The 23,061-nt window shown below is 40.5% G+C and overlaps 1 protein-coding gene across 1 annotated transcript in view; it reads right to left on the bottom strand.

Annotated features, from left to right (window-relative positions):
* The window catches only part of LOC124795270, a 151,072-nt gene extending 132,201 nt beyond the window's left edge, over window positions 1-18,871 (bottom strand). Inside the window, exon 1 of the mRNA XM_047259217.1 lies at window positions 18,777-18,871. The gene's annotated coding sequence lies outside the window, so the exon portion shown is untranslated. The remainder of the gene's footprint in view (window positions 1-18,776) is intronic.
* Between the last annotated feature and the right edge of the window lie 4,190 nt (window positions 18,872-23,061).

Raw genomic sequence — 23,061 nt, 5'->3', positions numbered from 1 at the left:
GATCACAAGCCGTTAGTAGCTATATTTCGACGAGACACAGAGCACGAGTCACCACGTCAGTGCAGGCAAGTCGAGTACATTGCACAGTTCACAACTGGCGTGCGTCACATTTCAGGAAAAGACAACCTGGTCGCAGATTGCCTGTCTAGGAATTGTGCCAGTTTAAATTCGATTCGTTGGACCGAGTTAGCGTCTAAACAACGAGAAGATCCTTTCTTGCGCCGTCTAATAGAGGAACAGAGAACTGCGCTGCAGCTCAGACGTGTGTGTGTCCCAAATGTTCCAGACGGAATTTGGTGTGATGTAGCAAAAGGAAAGGAGCGACCTTACATACCAGAACAATATCGTCGCGAGATTTATAGTGCACTACATAACATATCACATCCAGGAGTACGAGCTACAGTCAAGTTAGTTTCCTCCAAAGTAGTGTGGCCTGGAATACAAAAAGATTGTCGTGCATGGGAGCGTGCATGCCTAACATGCCAGCGTAATAAAATCAGCAGACATGTCTTTGCACCTATTGCTGACTTCCCGACGACATCTGCAAGATTTTCACATATACATGTGGACATTGTGGGCCCGCTATCATGTTCTTCAGAACAACGCTATTTGCTCACAATCATTGATCGTTTTACCAGGTGGCCAGAAGTAGTTGTAATACAAGACATTTCTGGGGAGTCGGTTGCAAAAGCACTGTTGCATTCATGGTTCCCCAGGTTTGGCGTTCCGCAAAACATAACAACAGATCGCGGAAGGCAGTTTGAAAGCCAACTTTTCCATGAACTTTTACTACTGTGCGGGTGCAACCACCTACGCACCACAAGCAATCATCCATCTAGTAATGGAATGGTGGAACGACTACAACGCACGCTGAAAGCTGCATTAATGTGTAGTTCCACGACATGGCCTGAAGCACTACCGCTGGTCCTACTCGGATTGAGAACGGCCGTGAAGGAGGACTTACAATGCTCTTCCGCAGAATTGGTTTATGGCGAGCAATTGAGGATTCCTGGAGAATTTATCGTTTCAGCATCTACACAGCCGTTCGCCCCTGAGCTATGCACGCAAGTCGCGAGACAACTCAGCGTTAGAATGAGAAACATCAAACCCACTAACCCTGTCAGACATGGAGACCGGAGAGTGTTTGTACATAAAGACCTGCAAGCAACGTCCCACGTGTGGCTTAGGGATGATACGGTGCGCCCGCCGCTTGTTTCGCCTTACTCTGGACCATACAGGGTAATCACAAGAGGAAGCCACAGTTTCAAAATCGATAAGGATGGTAAAGAAGAGACAGTCTCAATTGAGCGGCTTAAACCTGCTTACACCGAAGAGGGTACACTCCTTCCTCGGTCTGCAAAATCACCCTGAAACGTGGAGGCCAAGGAAACAGCAGAGAGTCTCGCCGAGCTCTCGGTTTCAGAAGAGGACAACGAAGCAGCAAGTGCAGAACAGGAGCAGCCATTGCCTGCACCAGATGTTTTCACGAGAGCTGGTAGAAAAGTCAAGTGCAAGTTTCCCCACATACCTGGTGCACCCGGCTTCAAAAGGAGGGGGGCTGATGTGGCGACGTCATTTATCCACTGCGCCGAAAACAGCGGGTGAAAGCTGCAGCTGATAGACATTTATCTTTGCCGTAGTCGGCTTGGTTACGAGTTGTTAGTTTTTGATCTGTGCTTGGAAAATAAAATGTTTTCTCATCTCATGAAAAAGCTATTACTTCATAAAATATAAAGGCTCCTATAACGTATTAGAATACCGCGGAAAAACGTTACCAGCATTTAATCAGTTTTGGAGCAAGCTGACGAAATTCAGACGAAACGAGAAAGAAAATTAATCCAGAATTAAAAGTCTAACGAACGAAATAAATCACATTAGACTGATTGCAGTTGTTATCGCAAGAATAAATTACAGAGGAAAGACGCGTTTTGGAGATAGTATCGAGAGAAATAAATACGTCGCGGATTCGAGAATTGGATTGAATCGTGATTGTGATCTTTTATTATGTACTGGTTGTTGTTGTTGCACATGACTTGCACCGTGGAAGACTTTATCGTCCACGTTGCTCAAGAACAGCACTACGGAACGTTGGATGCGGCACAGTCAAACAAGTTTGGCTGTGAGCGAGCAGAAAGTACGTCGTGTTGCCAACCATGGTAATGTATACTGCATAGTTTGGTTTTTTATGAACATCTACCACATTGAAACTGCAGTTTGCCTAAATTCATTTGCATTCGAAATCGAATTGACTTTAAAATTGGACAAATACTCAACAATAGCATGTATTTCTGCAGGATATGCTAACAACCTAGATTGGGGGCCAGTGGTGTACTTACGTGTTTCGTGCGACGATGTTGTCGACGCTCACCGTGAGATATGACGGGAGTGTATCAGCTGCTGGTTCTACACAACCAGCGAGAGAGCGGCGGGCACACGGTATGTTTGGAAGCAAGAGTCATTGCAACATTCACACATCAGTATCATTTACGAAACACTGATGTTTATTTTTTTAAAAAAATTACGTTCTTTTGATGGCGTCCTCCTGTACGAATACATTCGTGAAATCTGCTGTTGAGATTCCTCATTGACCACTGCCACATCTCAGCTGGGATACTGTGAATTGGATCCCGAATTATCTGTTTTTAATCATCCACAGTTCTTGTTCGAGTCGTGTAGACTTTGCCCTTAAGGCAGCCCCACAAGAAAAAGTCACAAACGGATAAATCTGGCGATCTAGGGGGCCAGGGAATGTTACCGAATCGTGAGATCACTCACACGGTTGCCGGACAATTCTCGCACATATTCCATCGATTGCCGTGCAGTGTGTGATGTCGCTCCGTCCTGTTGAAACCAGGCCTCTTGAACGTCTGAAAAGTCGTTCAATGCAGGTGTAAAGAAAGTTCGTAACATCTCCACGTAACGATCTGCAGTGACAGTAATTGTGTTTCCCTGATCATTTTCGAAAAAAATACGGTCCGATAATCCCATGTGATAAAACACACCATACTGTCACTTTAGTAGCGCGTGAAGGGCGCACGTGAACGTCATTAGAATTTGTGTTTGACCAGCAACGGCAGTTCTGTTTGTTCACATAACCTGGGACATCAACATGTGCCTCATCTGATATCCACAACTTTTAATGCCCCTACGTAATATAACATTATTGTAATATTCCCGCTGCGAGTACCAGCGATGATGCGCTGCCGTAACTGAGACGGCAACGCTCTTCGCTGTGACGACAACGCTCTTTTCTGTGAAAAAAAGGCATTATGTTCTTTTTGTAATTGTTGGAGGTAAGGAATGCGGATTGGACGTTGTGATTTTTTGAGGTCAGGTAAGTATGCATAAAGAAGTAATTTTGAAGTGCAAGGGAGATACAACTTGTAATCGCAATTATAAAGAATAAAAAAATGTAATTTGTGAAAAAGAAGGTAAATATCGTCTACGAACTTTTATTCGGTGTTGGATCCCTGGGCCTTCATACAACTATTAGTGTGTTAAGTAATACAGTGCATAGTGATTTCTTCGCGAATTAATAATACTGGGAGAATCTGCTACTATCACGGTCCGAACGACGCGCAATATTTCGCCGTCTGCCTGTGTGTTCAAGACGCTCCCTAAGCGACCAGTTTGTTACTCAGAAGATATCATCATACCGCCACTGTTGTTATACCTTCCCATTCTGCAAGTGTTTCCAGAAAATCTTACGGCGACTGTGAGTTTGTAGCAGCCACGAGAGACGGAGTCTTCATCGCGAGTTGTAGCAGTTTTCTCCGACTTTCCCTGATGTTCTCTGACAAGGCAACCTCTCCATCGCACCCCCCTCAGATTTAGTTATAAGTTGGCACAGGATAGGCCTTGAAAAACCGAACACAGATCAACTGAGAAAACAGGGAGAAGTTGTGTGGAACTATGAAAAAAATAAGCAAAATATACAAACTGAGTAGTCCATGGGCAAGACAGGCAACATCAAGGAGAGTGTGAGCGCAGGAGCGCCGTGGTCCCGTGGTTAGCGTGAGCAGCTGCGGAATGACAGGTCCTTGGTTCAAGTCTTCCCTCGAGTGAAAAGTTTAATTTTTTATTTTCAGACAATTATTATCTGTCCGTCCGATACGAGGTAACTGCGCCGTAGTATGGGGACGCTACACCTAAACAAACATCGAAACACACGACGTCAGTCGACTACAGTGCACGAAAGAGAGAGTATTCCTGCTAACGAGGCTCCTGGCTGGCAGCTGACTGTTCGCTACTTTTTTGGGAGTGATTATCACATCCACAAGAAAACTTAAATCGGGCAAGGTAGAAGAATCTTTTTACCCATTCGCCAAGTGTACAAGTCGGGTGGGTCGACAACATATTCCTGTCATGTGACGCACATGCCGTCACCAGTGTCGTATAGAACATAACAGACGTGTTTTCCTGTGGAGGAATCGGTTGACCTATGACCTTGCGATCGAATGTTTTCGGTTCCCATGGGAGAGGCACGTCCTTTCGTCTACTAATCGCACGGTTTTGCGGTGCGGTCGCAAAACACAGACACTAAACTTATTACAGTGAACAGAGACGTCTATGAACGAACGGACAGATCATAACTTTGCGAAAATAAAGTAACCTTTTCACTCGAGCGAAGACTTGAACCAAGGACCTCTCATTCCGCAGCTGCTCACGCTAACCACGGGACCACGCCGCTCCTGAGCTCTTGCTATCCTTGATGTTGCCTGTCTTGCTCATGGACTACTCAGTTTGTATATTTTGCTTTTTTTTTCATAGTTCCACACAACTTCTTCCTGTTTTCTCGATTGAGCTGAGTTCAGTTTTTCAAGGCCTATCCACTGTGCCCACTTATAACTAAATATGTGTGTGGGGGGGGGGGGGGGGAGGGTTCGATGGGGAGGTTCCCTTGTGAGAAACGGAAACCTCCGACCGCCAACTCATCCTGTACCTAACCTGTCTCTCCTTACAGCAGCCACGAAGAAAACATATTCATCTATAACCAAATGTTTTCACAGACTGTTTGTATTAAGACTGGTAAAAAATTTCAATATGTACGCATCTAGGCAAAAAAATCAAAAGAGAGTTTTAAATGCAGTACCTGTCTTATCTGTGTCAAAGTCAAAGGTCAAGTTAAGTATTTGTTTTCTCTTTACGACGTAGCAGCTCATTTTAAAATTCATCGTCATTGTTTATTTTTGTTATTTGTTGACAGAATCCTAATCGTTGTCCCTCAGTTGTAGTTTGTACGGATGAAGTTTTAAATCAAGATGAATAATTCTGCGAAACACTCTGTCGGGACATTCAAACCACTGCTGCTCGCTTACGAATTGAAACCCGTGGGCTGCGTTAAGACACACCTGCGTTGAACATCAGCGTTCGCTGGAGAAAGCACACTTCTCGGTCGTCCTGTTGGTTTCTTCTTTAGGGCAGATCCAGTCTCTTCAAAGTTATTTATTTTATCGTGCGTTTCGACGGAACGACATCATGACGTCCTAAATTATAAAAACGTCCAAACTCCCTCTGCGCCGCTACCAAACCATCACTGTTTTCATAAAACATTTTTATGGCTAACGCACGCTGCTGTCCTTTCCACTGATCCACGATTACTGAAATGGCGGACTGTTTACTAGCTGTCACGCACACACAGTGCTGCCACCTGCCCATGGCTGGCACTACTCATTTCAAACATACCCATTATTGTGTCACGCTGTATTTGTGACAATGAAGATATACAGGGTGACAATTATTGAACTATATGAAAAAAATGTAAATTAGGTACAAACTACGGCGTTCACATACTTTATTCAACATCTCTACAGATATTCGGATTTACATTATGACATGTTCGATATGCCTGCCATCGTTGGCGGTGATATGGCTGGAGCAGACAAACTGCGAAATTCCGCATGACCAACTGAAGTGTCGGAACATAAATGCTGTCGATGATCTCCTGAATGGATGTTTTCGGCTGAACAATCGTTTTAGGGCTATTTCTGTACTCCTTGTCTTTAATATATCCCCACAAAAACGAGTCGCATGCGTTCAGATCCGGAGAATATGCCGGCCATGGAGGCAGGAATTCGGTCTCCAAAGTGCGCCTCCAGAACATTAAACACTCTCCTGCTTCGATGGGGTCGAGATCCGTCTTGTATGAACCAGATCTTGTCGAAATCAGGGTCACTTTGGATAATGGGGATGAAATCGTCTTCCAAAACCATGTTCCATTCAATAATCTCTGTGCAATCAAGGAATATCTCACGGATTATTCCGTGACTGGACATTGCACAGAACACAGCCATCCGTTGAGGGTGAAGGACTTCTCGATTGCGAAATGCGGATTCTCAGTCCCACAAACGCACCAATTTTGCTTCTTGACGAACCCATCTAAATGAAAGTGAACTCTGTCGCTAAACCAAACCACTAATTCCCATCATGCCCCGCTGCCAACAGTGTAGCTTGAACGTCCTAACGCAAACCGTTCAGAAGTTTTGATGTTTTTATTTCGTGTAGTTCAATAATCATCACCCTATAGGATCATGACGGCATGATGATGAAAAATATTGATACGACAGACGAGCAGTCTAAGTAAACAAAAAAAGGTAGTGAAGTAAAAATTAATGTAAACAGTTTCTTTTTTCTATTTCTCCTTATAAAACAATAAATGGCACCAGTGTAGCTTAGGTGTATGTTAGCTGTTTAGGCAGAAAAAGTTTGAAATTTTGATTAGTGAGAATATTTAAAAAAATTATTTGTCCTCAAGAAACTTCTCAAGAAAAAGGGGTGTCTTTTTAAGTCCAAGGTCGTTGTATAATCGGGTACATAGAATATAAACGAAAACATCCAAATCACCATTTACGTAACAGATTGATAAGACATCATACTTTAAAGCATATAAGAAATACTAGGGCTCTTCACAAGACCCAACATTTCCTAATTAGGATCAAGTCTCCAGTTCTGGCCACTACACCACTTATGGCCAATTTGATGTGATTACTGAACTGTAAAGCTTCTTTAGAACACCAACAGGTATGAATAATATGAACTGTTCGATTCCATTAGATATTGAAACATTTCTTTGACTGTTCTTGTTTGGAGTCATAACTTTTTGAAAAAGTCTGTGTTGTAGAAGATGAGTTTTGTAGCGTTTCCTTTACGCAAAGCATAATCTGATTTTAGTTTTCTACACATTTAAATAAAACTGTGTCTTTTGGGAGGTAGGGCTAAGAATTATAGTTTCATTTCTTACACGTTAAATATGATACAACTCAAAAACAGTTTTCCATGTTTCTTTATTATTGACCTTGGGGCTTTTCTTCCCCCGGAGTTTTTCTTTTAGTGGTTAGAATGACTAATGTATGGTTTCACTGTGCTCTGTGTGTTTCTGAAACAAGGGACCGATGACCATTGCAGTTTGGTCCCTTTAATCTTTAAACCAACCAACCAAACCACTGAATTTCTATGGCCATTACAAGATCTTGGTTCACTGTTACGGCACAAGTAGAGACATGTGACCTATTTTGGCCACTTCTAAAAATACGTACAATGGATCTATAATACAGTTTTGGTCTACATTCTACGTAGACCAGTTTTATTTAATTAGGCATATTTGAAATATTTCTGGTGTTTTTTATATCAAGATATACCTAATTAATTGTCTTGCCTGAACATCCCATATTAATTTATCTAACCTCATAATAGTGAAATATGCTACCCATATTATGAAAATATAATGTTTTTTAGCTCAAAGTTTTGAAGTCAACGAATGAATAAGCGAAGTTAAAACGCACAAGAGACTATTGTTGATGGTATTATGGTTACTACTGCAAACAAGTTGTACAATGCTCCAAGAACATTAGTAAATAAAATTTCTGGTCGATCTCCACAAGAATGTACAGTGCACTGTGGCCTACGTTCTGTTGAAAGAGGGAAAATACGAAAATAAAAATAATAATATTGGTGGGTTTGGTTCTGGACTGTTTCAACATGCGATTTCCAGGTAAATCTCCACATATCTGCCTTTTCAATAGTTTTTGAGCAGATACATAAAGTTCGAAGGCTGCATTAGAAACAATCAACCTTGAGAAAAGTGATATCGTGGCTTTCTTAAGAGAGGTAAATTTTTGTCACAGAAACATGGTATAGGTTAATGGGACTCGAGATTCTTCTACAGAGGACAGAAATAAGAAATTGATGCCAGAAAGCATCTGAAACGCTGAAACATAAGGATATGTTAAATGACCCTAACAGAGTTTTTTATGTGGATAAAACCTTTTTTCTGGCTCCTAAAAGGGAATTAAACATAGATTGTTTCAGGCCCATCATTACAGTACTTTTTGTTTAATTGTTTTTCTGTTTCACTGAATTGCTGTAACTTTTATCTCCTATTTTTCAAGTAATTTTAAACTTTTTGCTATAGTTAACATATAGCCTATATCAATCTGTTCTTCAGATGGTCATAAGTGGTTTCCCAGCACTACTCTATATGGAACAGACAATTTATCAACCCACAGCCCATCTTGTATTCATATGCCAGTTTACAGAACATCATTTAACTATTTATTATTGATGAGCATCCTACTTCCTGTAAGTAATTTTCCACGAGTAACCCACTGCTGTAACTCTTGTACTCTGCTTGCTTAATGTGCCTTGAGACACATAGGAGAGTTGAGCATTTTTAATCTTCACTTTATCTTAGTCACAGCACAAGCTCAACTGACAAAAATGTTCAATACTTCAAGTTATCTCCCCTTTTCCCTGTAATCATAGATACCCCCACAATCACTTTTGAATCACATTAATTTAGATATATCATTTAATGCATGAGATCTAAAGGGTGGGACCTTGTGTTATGTACTTCCAAGTGTGGGAATATGTCTTTTACCTTGTGTTATGTACTTCCAAGTGTGGGAATATGTCTTTTTTTTTGTAACTGTGTACTCACACTAGTTATTCAAATATTGTGCCACTTCAGTGTTACCTTGCATCACAGGCTTTCAATACTAATACCAATTTAGTAAAACAAGGCACCATGGCTATTGAAAGATGTGCATACACGAAGTGAAAACACACACATGTAAACAAAAAAAAAGACATATGTTTTGCAGAAGGAGTTTTTCTGTAGAAACTCCATACTTCACTCATAAATATGTAAAAATGTGTACAATATTATGTAATTTGTACAATGTTATGAAAAGTATGGACTGCTACCCACCATATAACGGAGATGTTGTGTTACAGACAGGCACAACAAGAAGACTGCTTCGTTTTGTTGTGCCTGTCTGGGACTCAGCATCTTCACTATGTCCTTTTCATAATGTTATGAATATTCTATCCTGGATTTCCCACTGTTTAAAAATGTCTACAGTAGTTTCCAACTGAAGTCTCTACAGCTGGATTCTCTTTGATGGACCACTCATCAGCAATACAGATGTGTCCGATTCCGCCCATCTACTTTGATCTGTGTTGGTGTCAAGATGGAGGACACTCCTATTTCCAGTACATACAATATGTCGTCCATAACGTCACTAAAATAAATGTCGTTGTAAAATCCATACCAACTAACATACTACCAAATAGCATCGAACTATTAACCATATGACGAACTAACAATTTCAAAACGGAAAAGAAATCAGTTGCCAATAACTAGCAACAAAAAAAAAAAAAAAAAAAAAGTCACTGTCAAGTTAACACAAACTCCCAAAAGATCGAGTGACGCACAGATTTAAGTCACTGCTGCACTAACAACATTCACAAACAATTCAGAAACACTAGAGTACAGATTAAGTACCATCACTTGTATAATTCCTGTAGATCATCCATTTTCCTGATTCTTAATTCTGGGACCAGTTCACCAATAACGATGTTAATAAAATTCAGATCAAAGATAAGTGTCTGAAATAGTAGTATGCACACAGACAACAGAGGGGCACCAGGTGTTAATGCAGATTTTCCAGTTTTTTTTTTCCTCCAGAGCAAGTGAAAATGTTTCTCCACAAAACTTCTGACAACAATAACACAGCAGTGTATCCAGTATGTATAAAATTCTATTGGCTACCTTGGATACTCGCAAGAAGCAACAATTTGCATTAGACCTAGAACTAAGTTTGTTTTTTGAACAAATTTGTTTCTCTTAAGATTACAGAAAGAGGGAGAAGAAAACTTACTGCGAACCCACTGCTAGACATACACAACACACTTCATAGTTCCGCAATTTTTGCCTTGATCACAAGATTTATATGAGATGTCAAATGTTAAACTGAAATGTTCATCGAGGAACAGTTCCATTGCACCCAAAACTGTGCACCACGGGGCAGAAACTAAAATTATTTTCCTTCTTAATTTAAGTTCTTCCTTAGCTAAACTTCTTGCCTGCAGCATTCCTTCAACAGATGAACAAGATGTAAATTGGGGTGACTAGGAGCTTAACAACAAAAATGGCAGCAGGGAAAGATGAAATATCAGTGGCAAGGATAGTGAAGACTGCAGTGCAGACTACAAAACCTTCAGCACTCATTGAAAATTTATCCTTTAGTGTTTCCTTTGCAGTTAAGGTACCAAAAGTGAGGCAGACGTAAAATATAAAACTGCCATCCCATATCACTTCTTTCTGCTTTCTCAAAAATATCACAGGAGCTGATGAAATTGAAAGTTACTATTTACCCAGCCAACAATGAACTTCAGAATTTCAGCCATCACGGTCTCTGTCCAGTACGGGAATTGCGCTCATAGACTACACGCAAGACACAATTAAAAGTTTGGAGAAAAATAAAAAGTTTCGTAGGAATCAATTTAAATCGGTTGAAGTCATGATCCGGGTCAGCGGTAGTCACGGCGATGCTTTATCTAGTGCTCATAGGTTGCAAATGTGTCAGTTTCGCGTAGCCAATACCACGATTCTCTAACATAACCAATCAGACGCAAGAGGAGTGTCAATGTGTTTCTAGAGCCAAAACTGAAACCAGTGTCTCTTTTGCTGCTTTTCGGTGTATTAGCGAGTTCCGAGAGAAATATTATGCGATTATGGCAGCGAGTGCTATGAAGGGAACTGATTTAAATAATTTAGTTGTGCACGGCGACATCGTCCGTGGGTGCATGACGCTTGGATTAACTGCAGAGGCACGAAAATGCATCAAATGCGGTGGTGAAATGACTTTTAAAGAATCACAAACTTGTGTGGATGGAATCATCCGAAAGTGTAGCAAAAGCTGCTACTCTGAGCAAATGGAGTGGATCGATGTTTTTTAATTCAATCACGGGAGAAGGTAGAGGATCAATGTTTATTAATAATAGATCGCATGTTGGATGTTTTAATAAAGATTGATCCACCTACCTTCTCCCGTTATTTAATTAAAAAACATTGGTCCACTTACAAGCAGAGGTCCATCAACTTTTTAACCTATCTATACGGTGACGCAGGCACCACACTGCAGCCATTCACTCTCGTGGGCCCTAGTTTGCGAGTAACTGACGGATAAAACATTCCGAAAGTAGTATGATAACAGTGCTAAAAAAAGCTTGCATTACATCGTCCCTTTGTGTGGTATAATGGATAGGATAACAACTTCTCATCGGGTAGATTATTGATTTGAAGCTTATCCCAAGCAAAAAATTTGTTTATTTTTAGATCTTTATCGAAATTGCTTCGACCATTATTTTTATTCCATTACCTGGTTTAAATGCAATTTATTTCTATTCCTTTGTCAAATTATTTTAATCACAGTATGAAAGTTTTTATTTATTTCAGCCGGCCGGAGTGGCCGTGCGGTTCTAGGCGCTACAGTCTCGAACCGCGCGACCTCTACGGTCGCAGGTTCGAATCCCACCTCGGGCATGGGTGTGTGTGTGATGTCTTTAGGTTAGTTAGGTTTAATTAGTTCTAAGTTCGAGTGGACCGATAACCTAAGAAGTTAAGTCCCGTAGTGCTCAGAGCCATTTGAACCATTTATTTCATTTTTTCTTTATATCATTCTTTTTCCAATTGAAATTTTTGTACATCTGAATTTAATTATATTTACCTACCATAATATTCAATTATTTGAAAATTTCGATCAGCTAAAAAAAGATGGAATAATCTATTTATGTTTGTGCAGTAGTGTGAAAAATGTATTTCTGTTACCAGATGAGCAACTTTTTAGCACAATACTAGCCATACATTACCATGTAGATACTTCAAGAAGGCGATCACACCTCTCCTTGTTAGCGTGCTCACGCAGGTCGATTGGCGACTACCGAAGAACGGGATACAACCCGTCGGCTTTGGCCAATGACGTCGTAATTTGCCAGACATCATTTGTTACACAGATTTAACAGCTGAGACGAGTGTTCATAAACGCAGGAAAAAAACGGATGGCAGCCAGTAATATTTCGACCATAATGTTAAGGGTATCACCTCTCCTTGTTAGCGTGCTCACGCAGGTCGATTGGCGACTACCGAAGAACGGGATACAACCCGTCGGCTTTGGCCAATGACGTCGTAATTTGCCAGACATCATTTGTTACACAGATTTAACAGCTGAGACGAGTGTTCATAAACGCAGGAAAAAAACGGATGGCAGCCAGTAATATTTCGACCATAATGTTAAGGGTATCGCTTGTTTGAGTCCTAATACGTCTGTAAAAAATAAGGGAAAGAAAAGGGATAGAAGTAGCTGTAGCATAGAATACCTCACCTGACATATTTATGAATTGTATCTCGAACTGCAGTCAAGCTGTGTAGGTTAATTGCAGTACGGGACACAAATGTAATGAACGTGGATTTCTTCGGTTTAGTTTGTATTAGTATCCTATTGTTCAGCTGAAATGCATAAGTCAACTGAAATACGATATACAAATTTTACAGGCGTTGTTTCTTTCGCCTTCGCTACCACTAATAGTCTGTTCTTACGTAGTTAATATTAATAGCGATGGCAGAAGATAAGAAAGAATAGGATACTACTGTTAACGAAAACGAGGAAATCGACGTACGTTACATTGGCAACCTCTACCTCACGTCAACTACGCAAAGGCGGAAGAAAACGACACACACGGGATACAAATTTTACGTCTGTCGGTCTTTTCGCCTTTAGTAGTGCAGATTTTCTGACTGACCAATAACCTTCTGAACTATTGGTACAAGCCCCAGTCGATGAAGATCTCAATTCAATATTATGATTGACAACAAGATGCTGAAAACCCCTGTTCCCCCTGTATGTAGAAAAACCATCAGAAATGACTACGGAATCCTCTGCAACTTGATCTTCAATTAATTTCACCAAAACTTTCTCCGTTCGATTAGGAACTACTTTAAAAACTACATCGTCATATTCTGGACCTGAAATTACAGCCCCCCAAATCCATAATCCTACCGCAGGTTCCCTCCTGTTGTACTTCGTTTATATATTATACAAAACGAGCACCAGTCTACAACGGTATGCTCAGATACACGACATTCATGCACACGCAGCCACACAGGATACCTCAAACGCCACCACTACGTATTTTTTTTATATATCCTTCAAGGCCAGGTTAGATTGCTCAAACCATGTTCCTCGTCTAATTGAGTGCCATAGCCGATCCTTGCTACACCTCCATACGAGTAAATCGTGAGTACGACGAGCAGACACACTTATCAGGTGCGTATGGTCGCCGCACTCACGACATCGAACGTAATCAGCAAGAAGACCAGACATTTGCAAAAATCGAATGGTTTCCATCATGTCTACGCCCACAGGCTCCTTTAAATCATCTATATTCATGGGAATAGATAAATCCATACCTACAAACGAAAATGAAAAACTAAAAATTTTTCTAAATTAAAAAACTATTCGTCCACATTATCTCAAACTTACTAAGAATGAAATTAAGTACCGACTGAATTGGATAGAACCAATTATTTAAATCAACGCACACGAAAAAAATCTTATGCAAGTCTAGCGCTGTCTTTTAAAGCCACATTGGTTCAAATGGCTCTGAGCACTATGGGACTCAACTGCTGAGGTCATTAGTCCCCTAGAACTTAGAACTAGTTAAACCTAACTAACCTAAGGACATCACAAACATCCATGCCCGAGGCAGGATTCGAACCTGCGACCGTAGCGGTCTTGCGGTTCCAGACTGCACCGCCTTTAACCGCACGGCCACTTCGGCCGGCTCAAAGCCACATTCTTTTTTTTTTTTTTCAATGTACAATGATGGCGCTTAACCACAGCAGACAACCTATTTATTATCTATGGCTCGAAAGTAAACACATAATATCTAAGAGTAATCTATGACATCATTGGTCAAAGTGGAAAGGTTGTATCCCGTTCTTCAGTAGACATTACCATGTAGATACACTACTGGCCATTAAAATTGCTACACCACGAAGATGACGTGCTAAGGACGCGAAATTTAACCGAAAGGAAGAAGATGCTGTGATATGCGAATGATTAGTTTTTCAGAGCATTCACACAAGGTTGGAGCCGGTGGCGACACCTACAACGTGCTGACATGAGCAAAGTTTCCAGCCGATTTCTCATACAGAAACTGCAGTTGATTGGCGTTGCCTGGTGAAACGTTGTTATGGTGCCTCGTGTAAGGAGAAGAAATGCGTACCATCACGTTTCCGACTTTGATAAAGGTCGGATTGTAGCCTGTCGCGATTGCGGTTTATCGTATAGCGACGTTACAGCTCACGTTGGTCGACATCCAATGACTGTTAGCAGAATATGGAATCGGTGGATTCAGAAGGGTAATACGGAACGCCATGCTGGATCCCAACGGCCTCGTATCACTAGCAGTCGAGATGACAGGCCATGGGCGTACCCAGCGAGGGGTACCCTCCCCTAGAAGATATTCGCAGTTTTTCACTAGTTTACTGTTTTATTAAATAAGAAATGCTGCATGTTTTCTCGGATTGCACAAGTGCATTTTTGTATTTAAAATGTCTATTAAAGTAGTTTTTCACTGGCTTACTGTTTTATTTAATAAGAAGTACTGTATGTTGTCTCGAGTCCTTGTTTCCTGAGACTAGAATGACCTGCCCCCCCCCCCCCCCCCAGGTCAGATCCTGGGTATGCCCTTGTGACAGGCATCTTATCCGCATGGCTGTAACGGATCGTGCAGCCACGTCTCCATCCCTGAGACAACAGATGGGGCCGTTTGCATGACAACAACCATCTGCACGAACAGTTCGACGATGTTTGCAGCAGCATGGACTAGGAAACCTCTACAGACAATACTCACTCAATTAACGTTTTACAAGATTTATAAAAGTTAATGTTTTGGGTACCTTATACTATACCCTGGGACTCAATGTCGATTTTGTTCACGTCAGTGGAAGTGAGGTTATATTTGTTTTCCGCTTGATTCTCAGGCTTGACTGATGAAGAGATCACTGAGTTGGTCAACAGAATTGATCCAGATGAGTCTGACGTAGAGTCTGATGATGAAGATGACGCTTTGATACAAAGAAATCAAAGTGACGAAAGTTCATCAGATGAAGAATCTGTACCTCTTGCTAAAATCCGAGAAAGAAGCGAGTTTTGGAGGTATACAGATGTGTAAGGATGATTGTGTTATTAAAGAAATTACGGTCTCTTACTAGATGGTTTACTTAAAAAAAACTAATTTGCCTTTTTTTTAGTTTTCAGGTGCTTAGCACTTCCAAAAACCTCCGATGCAACATTGCTGCCAGCACATCAGTGGCCACAGATGAACTCAAGAAACCATTTGAATACTTTTGCAAATACTTCCATGTTTCATTTTTTACGGATATATCTCAATTCACAAATTATAGGCATGTTAATAAAACAGGAAAATCACTAAAATGTACTGCAGAAGAAATGGACAAGTTTTGGGGAGTGAGCACTGTTGCAGCATCTAAGAATGTGCTGGGAGAGGAAAAGTAGGTACCCACTAGTTGCAGACAATGTTTCTAGAGACAGATTTTAGCTACTGAGGAACAATATAAAATTAGTTTACGACAATGCTGTTAGTGAACAGGAAAACATTACCACTTTTGGAAAATAAAACCAATATTGGAGACTGTTAGAAAGGGATGTTTAGAAAACCATCGGTCAACGGAAATATCTATCGATGAGCAGATGGTTGTTTCATGGACAAGTGAAAATGAAGCAGTATGTAAAGCGAAAACCTAACCCAGAAGGTTTGAAGAATTTTGTCATGGCACACCCTCATGGCATACCCCTTTATTTCTGTATGTATGAAGGAAAAGGGAAAGAAATTCAGTCTGAAAAAGTGCCCCCTCCAGAGAAATTAGATGTAGGAGGCAGAGTAGTGGTGAAACTTAGTGATACATTGACAGAGAAGTCATTAATTTATGTTGACAGATATTTTACTTCTGTTCCCCTCCTCGACAAGTTACTAAGAGACAGGAACATTACTGCCACTGGCACAATAATGCTAAGTCACATCCCCAGACGTATACGGTTTGAGGAAGATACAACAATGAGAAAAACAAGAGGCAGCCATGATCAGGTGGTAAGGAATGACGGGAACCTAGCAATTATCAAATGGTTTGACAACTGAGTGATTTATTTGGCTTCAACAGAACCAAGTGTTGAGCCAACTGAAAAATGCACTTGGTGGTCTAAAAAAGAGAAAAAGTACATTGAAGTTCCTCGCCCATGTGTAGTAAAGGCATACAATACTTACATGGGAGGTGTTGACCTGTTAGATAGGATGGTGGGAAAGTATGGCATGAGAGCCCGGACCCACAAATGGACCATCAGAGTGATTCATCACTTTATTGATTTTGCAATTGCTGCTGCATGGTTGGAATACAGAGAGACTGCAATGCAGAATGGTATTGCAAAGAACCATACAGTGCCATACTATCAGTTCAAGCTTGATATTGCAGAAAATTTGGTGGATTTTCACCAACAGTCAAGTTTACTGATCGAACCTGTGGAGCAAGAACTAGACTCCGAAGATGAAGGAAAAGACCATGACATCCCATCCCACTACCACCAATGGAAAAAAGAAAAGCAAGCAAGCTTCATTTGCCTGAAATGATGAATCATGTTCAGAAGAACAGGTCAAAATGCTGGCCAGAAGGCTGTGGAGGTCTTACTTTTGTACAATGTGAGCAGTGCAAAATGTTCCCTTGCTTCATTGCTGAGAGGAACCGTTTTAACAAATTCCACAAAAACTAAAATATATTTAGTGTAAGTGTTGTTAATTTATTGATACTTGTGATAATACCAAAATAGGGACAATAATTTGATACATTTTGCTATGGTAATTTCGTTTATATATTTTTAATTGTTTACATAATATGGTTAAAATTTTGATACCAAATTTCTTTTTTCACCTATCATGGTATCTACAGAAAATATGAACAATGTGTGTAATATTTCTGACTGGAATTTTTTTGGAATAAATCAAAATGAAACTGCATAGTTGTGTATATAAATGCGCTGCTTGAGTCCCAAGGTATCATACGTGATACCATCTATAAAAAATTGTGAATGGTTAAAAACTTTTTTTGAGGTCATTCATAGTTAACTAGCATTAACAGATTGCAGTTAACACAAATTTAGCTCACTTGAAATTTTAATATATGCTAGGGACTGGAGAGGATATACGTAAATGACTTACAGCTACAATATGATACAGCCGAAATTGTATTACATGCAGATGAGTTTTTGAAGTCACTCAATTTTAGACTCATCACATTCCACTACTGATGAAGCAGCAAAAAAGTATTTAGACTCGGTTTAGTGCAAATAAACTTACAATGAATGCAATGCAAACAAATTGCACTCAGGATGAAGACATTAATCTATTACTGGATGACAGACTAACAGAGAGAGTGCAGTTTGCAGAACTTGTAGCGATTCTTATAGATGAGGCTATAAATTGGAAACATAACGTAAGATTTCTTCTACACAGACTTAACTGATTTCCACTGAGTGTTGTCGCAAGTGTTTCCACTTTAGAAGGCATCAGAATGGCAGACTTGGAATATTTTCATTCCGTTGCCTCATATGGAATAGCATTCTCGGCAAACTCAGAATCTGATTAAAAAGAAATTTTATCTTACAAAAATGAGTTGTTCGAATAATTACCCACAGCCGGACAAACCTATCTACAGGTCTCTTTTCAAGACATTAGGAATACTTACTCTGTCATCACTCTATATATTTAAAAGTGTACTCTTAACCAAAGCAAATCTAAGCACTCTCCACACAAATGCCGACTATAACAACTCTAACATATGGAATAGGAATAATCTACACACCGAACAAACAAAAACAGCAGCAACTCAGAATCGTATAAGCTCTACAATGCATTAAAGACTTAACGGATGATATAAATTTTAAGTTGGAACTTTGAAAATTTTGTAACTCATAAACGTTGCAATTCAGTATATGAATACCTCTCATATCAAGGAAATGATTTTATAAACTTATCTCCAATATAATGCAGTTCTTTGATAAGTCCTGTGAGTTTATACTATAGTATTTTACTACCTTTATTACTCTTTGTTTCCCAGTAATAACTACATATAGAAGAAACTATTATATACCATTCACATGCAAAGAAACTATAAATTTACAGGTAAATGTTGTAAGCAGTTACATTTCGTACATTCCATATTTTTAATTTTTATGTATGGCAAGTCCAATACCATTTGTACGGTGGCTTTGATGCTAAATAAATAAATAAAACTCGTAGTCTAGCTGTATATACTGCACGGACACATTGCCGTAGTTAGGTCCGATAGTTCGCGAATTCGAAGCAAAAACTAAACAATATGAAGATTGAGTTAAACGGGTAAAGGAAATAAGCACAGAACTTACCGCGCTCCGCTTGCTTACGATGCGCGCGACATGTACACACTTACACACACTGTCTCGCAATCGATACTGTGAGACGCTCTCCCGAATAGCGCCGAAGAGAGCCGAAGGGTAGCGGTCTAGCATCGATCGCGTAGCAGACGGAACGACGTCATCCTGGATTTCCACGCTACATTCTAGATAATACGAAACTAAAATAGAAAGCACTTGATCATACTGTTTATGGCTGACTTTATATTGTTCCAGCCTGCTTTATCACAACTTTATTTTGCCCACTGTCCACTGTCTCACAAACTTGAGTTATTGTTGCAGTGTTTTGACACGACGAAACATCAGCTTCTTCATCCCGATCTTTCAGCAAAGACATCGCTATTTTATGGCTCTCCGCTGGGTCAGCCCTTCCAAGCAGAATGCGCTGTACAGCTCTTTTCTTTTTCGTTGTAGATCGATTTTTCTCTTCTGGCATGAAGTGCTTATCCTTGTGACTGCGAATTGCAGTTAACGTTGCTTTTGTGGAAACTGTCTGTTTTTCGATAACACGTAATACACTAAAGTCTATTCACCGAGAGCTGGGACGAAACATAAACAGTGTCACGTGAGCGACTATGCTCGTTTCCAGAGAAAGCATTCGGTGTTCACGTGATACGCAGGGGTGTGGAAAATCCTTGGGGCACGCTTTGCAGCTGGTGGCGTTCGGCTGGCTGGCGAGATGTCTCAGAGGACCGTGAGAAACCTGGGCAACAATGCGCGACACAAATTTAACAATAATGTTAAACTGAGTTCATTCTGTCGAAGGAGATATATTTTCATTCAGGTTGCTAACAAAACGCTCCATTCAAACACAATTAATTGTTAATTTTAATAACAATACCAGTAATAATAATGATAAAGGACGAAACAAGGTTCACTCTGTCGAACTTTAACTGTTGTAATAGAGGACCGGTTTGTTATAAACCTCTCTCCTCTATAATGCAGCCTAATTTCCACATTTGAGTTTCCACTTTTTCTACGACATGGAGGACGCACTTGTTCCAATCCTCTGCAGTCACTGTTCTTACTGCTTCTTTTAGCAGTACTTTAACTTCCGGCATTTTGTATGTTTTTCGCTGCAACATAGTCTTTGATTCTGGCTCACACTAACTCGACGGCGTTTAATTCACAGTGGTACGGAGGAATTCTGAGAACAGTTTTCCCTGCATTCTTCGCCATTTCATCTATTGCGTATTCGTTGTGCGCTGTTGTGTGATTTTTTTAACTATATCTAAAAGTTCTTTCTTCAACATACCGTCTTCGAAATCGATGTTTTTAGATTTTAGCCACTTTGATACTTCGTGCTTATTGGAATTCGCATTGGGAACTTTTTCTTTTCTCCGAGAATGATACAGCACGTCATCGAGAACAATAACTGGATTTTCCTGAAGCCAAGGAAGAACATCTTGAAACCACTTCTCGAAGGTTTCGGCGCACATCTCCTCACCATAATCTCCACTTTTCTTGGATTCGAAAGTCCACACAAACGTCCTTCAACGAACCCTGCTTTGCAGCCAATGTGTGCGACAATCAGACGTTTCCCTTTCCTGATGGACCCTTGCTTCCGGTAGATAATCCGGACAGAAACGCTTGTTTTGAGGAATTTATCATGTCATCTACCCAGACGAACTTCGGGTATGTCCTGCGTTCACCCACGTCTCGTCCAAGTAGTAAATGGGTCTGCCTTCATCTCTCAACCGTTTAAACCGTTTAATGGTTCGAAGATAACGCCGCCTCCATAAAATGATGTCATCCCTGTCTATTAGCATGCTATCGCGCCCATGCCGGACATATTTGAAATTCAATTCTCTCAATAACTTATAAAATGTAGTTCTCCGAAAATTGACCAGATCTGCATCTTCGTTCACGACTGTAAGCACTTTGTCCATTGTTGACAATTCGTTACGAAAAAAAATTCGTGTACTTTCCTTCCTATCGTATTATTATCGAAGTCATCAACACTTTCAGAAAGTTTCTGTCGTAATTTTCCTTTCTTGGGAGACTTCAAAGAGTGTGTGGCCTTGTATTCACTTATCACACGATACACTGAAGAACGTCCAACACCTGTAGCTGCAGCTGTTTTCAAAACAATGTCACTCATCGACTGCTCTGGATGTAACAGTTCCGTTTTATACACATTAAGCACCACTTGCTTCTCAGAAGAACTTAATGATTTCTTCTTTGCTCGCTTCTTTATTGGACTCAGAACTGACACGTCGACCTCGCTCGCTGAATCCGTGGATGACATAACGAGGACAGCCGTATGTGATGCTAATGAAGTAAGTGAATATATAAAATAAGAAACCACGCGATGCTATTGGATGCGCACATAAACAGTGAATGCTCAGCGTGACTACAAACACATGTACTTACTCTAATAATCAACAACTAGTCTTTCAAGCGTCTTTGCAGATGAACTTAAAATATCCTGAAATCGCCGCTGTACAACACCCACTGACGAGCTCACACCTGCAACTGAGACGGCCACACTGACAGCGCACAAACGGTTGCACCCATCGCATTCGAACAAACTACAAAACTAAATTCAAACTTTTCTGAAACCTTTCTCGCTTACAGCCCCACAAAAAAATTTAAAGGGGAAAAGTTTGTCGCTTACTATATTTCGGATGATGATTTGGTAAAAGTTCTGCATCAGACGTGAGATTTTAATTTATTACTTCACTATTACTGACTCTATTGGGCAGAAAATTTACAGACGTCATCAACATATAGTACTGAAGGCAATTATATAATTATTTTGCTGTGCGACACACAGTTTCGGAGACATGGCGTGATAAAGAGTAACGCGAAAAAACAACTTTTCCTGAAAGCTTAAATATTTCTCTTTTTCAGTGACAATAAATTTTAATGTAATGTAAAGAAAGGTTTCGAAAGGTTCAAATGGCTCTGAGCACTATGGGACTCAACTGCTGTGGTCGTAAGTCCCCTAGAACTTAGAACTACTTAAACCTAACTAACCTAAGGACATCACACACATCCATGCCCGAGGCAGGATTCGAACCTGCGACCGTCGCGGTCGTGCGGTTCCAGACTGTAGCGCCTTTAACCGCTCGGCCACTTCGGCCGGCTCGGAAGGTAGTTGTCGGATCACTTTATCACGTTCAGGTGCCAAATTATAAGAAACACGACTTTCATTTTTTAATTCTGACGCCCCTGCCTTGTACGCCCCTCGACGGCCTTGCCATGTTTACAGTACGTCTCTTGTTTCGGTGAATGGAGTATAGCTGTAGAGATCTCGTTGATTAATCGTTCAGATCCGAATCTGTCCCTCTGCTGCTTCAGGACTACAGGAGCCTGACATATGCTATATTTACTGACTTGCTGCGGTATTTTGTCTCGTTCGTTCAGAACGGAAAGACCGTCGCCATTTTTCGTGGCGGCCGGATGCTGAGAACAACTGGCAGTCATTTGGCATACGCAGCGTACGTGCTTGCACACTCGAATCGACACATCTGCAAGAATACCTATGGATGCAAGTTCTAGTGTCCGATTCCACCCGTCAGCCTTGAGCAAAGACGTCATACCTAACGCAAAGTTGCTGCTTAAGCTACCTTCACACCGAAAACCAACTCCAACAAACAAAATCATACAAGTTTGCCAAACTTACAACAGTTGTAACTGATGTGAGTTTGGCAACCTTATAACTGTTGACAACAATCTGAAACCCTTGTAAACACACAGTCGGCGTTTTTACTTTTTGTTAAAGAAAAGCATTGGAAATTGATTCTGACTGAAGATTATCAATTTGTTACGGTGCGAGATGATGCGTTTGCTCTTTCAGAGTACATGATGAAACCATATGCAGGATTGCAAGAGAAAGGCAGCCAGGAAAGACTGTTTAATTACCGAAAATCTCGCGCTAGAAGAATTGTGGATAATTTTTTTGGGCTATTGTCTTAGAACAACTATGCACTTAAGTCCTGAAAAAGCAACATCAGTGACTTCTGCAACAACGTCTTTGCACAGTTTTCTTGGAAGAAATAAAGAAAGTTTACTCACCACCCAGCAGTTTTGATCTGGAAGATCCATTAACAGGCAGGGTTCCGGATGGCAGATGGAGGATGTCTCCGCAAAATAAATGTCTTCAGAGAAATGGAGGCAACGCAGGAACAACCGCAATGAACATAAGGGATGAATTTGCAAACTACTTTGCACCAGGTGTTGGTAAAGTGAAATAGCAACAGAAATATGAATAAATAAATATCGAGAGAAAAGACAAATGTAATTAAAGACTTAG

Source organism: Schistocerca piceifrons, chromosome 4, assembly GCF_021461385.2.
Source record: "Schistocerca piceifrons isolate TAMUIC-IGC-003096 chromosome 4, iqSchPice1.1, whole genome shotgun sequence".
Taxonomy (NCBI): Eukaryota; Metazoa; Arthropoda; class Insecta; order Orthoptera; family Acrididae; genus Schistocerca; species Schistocerca piceifrons.
Note: the sequence above shows the minus strand (reverse complement) of the source record. Positions and strands in the feature narration are given on the sequence as shown.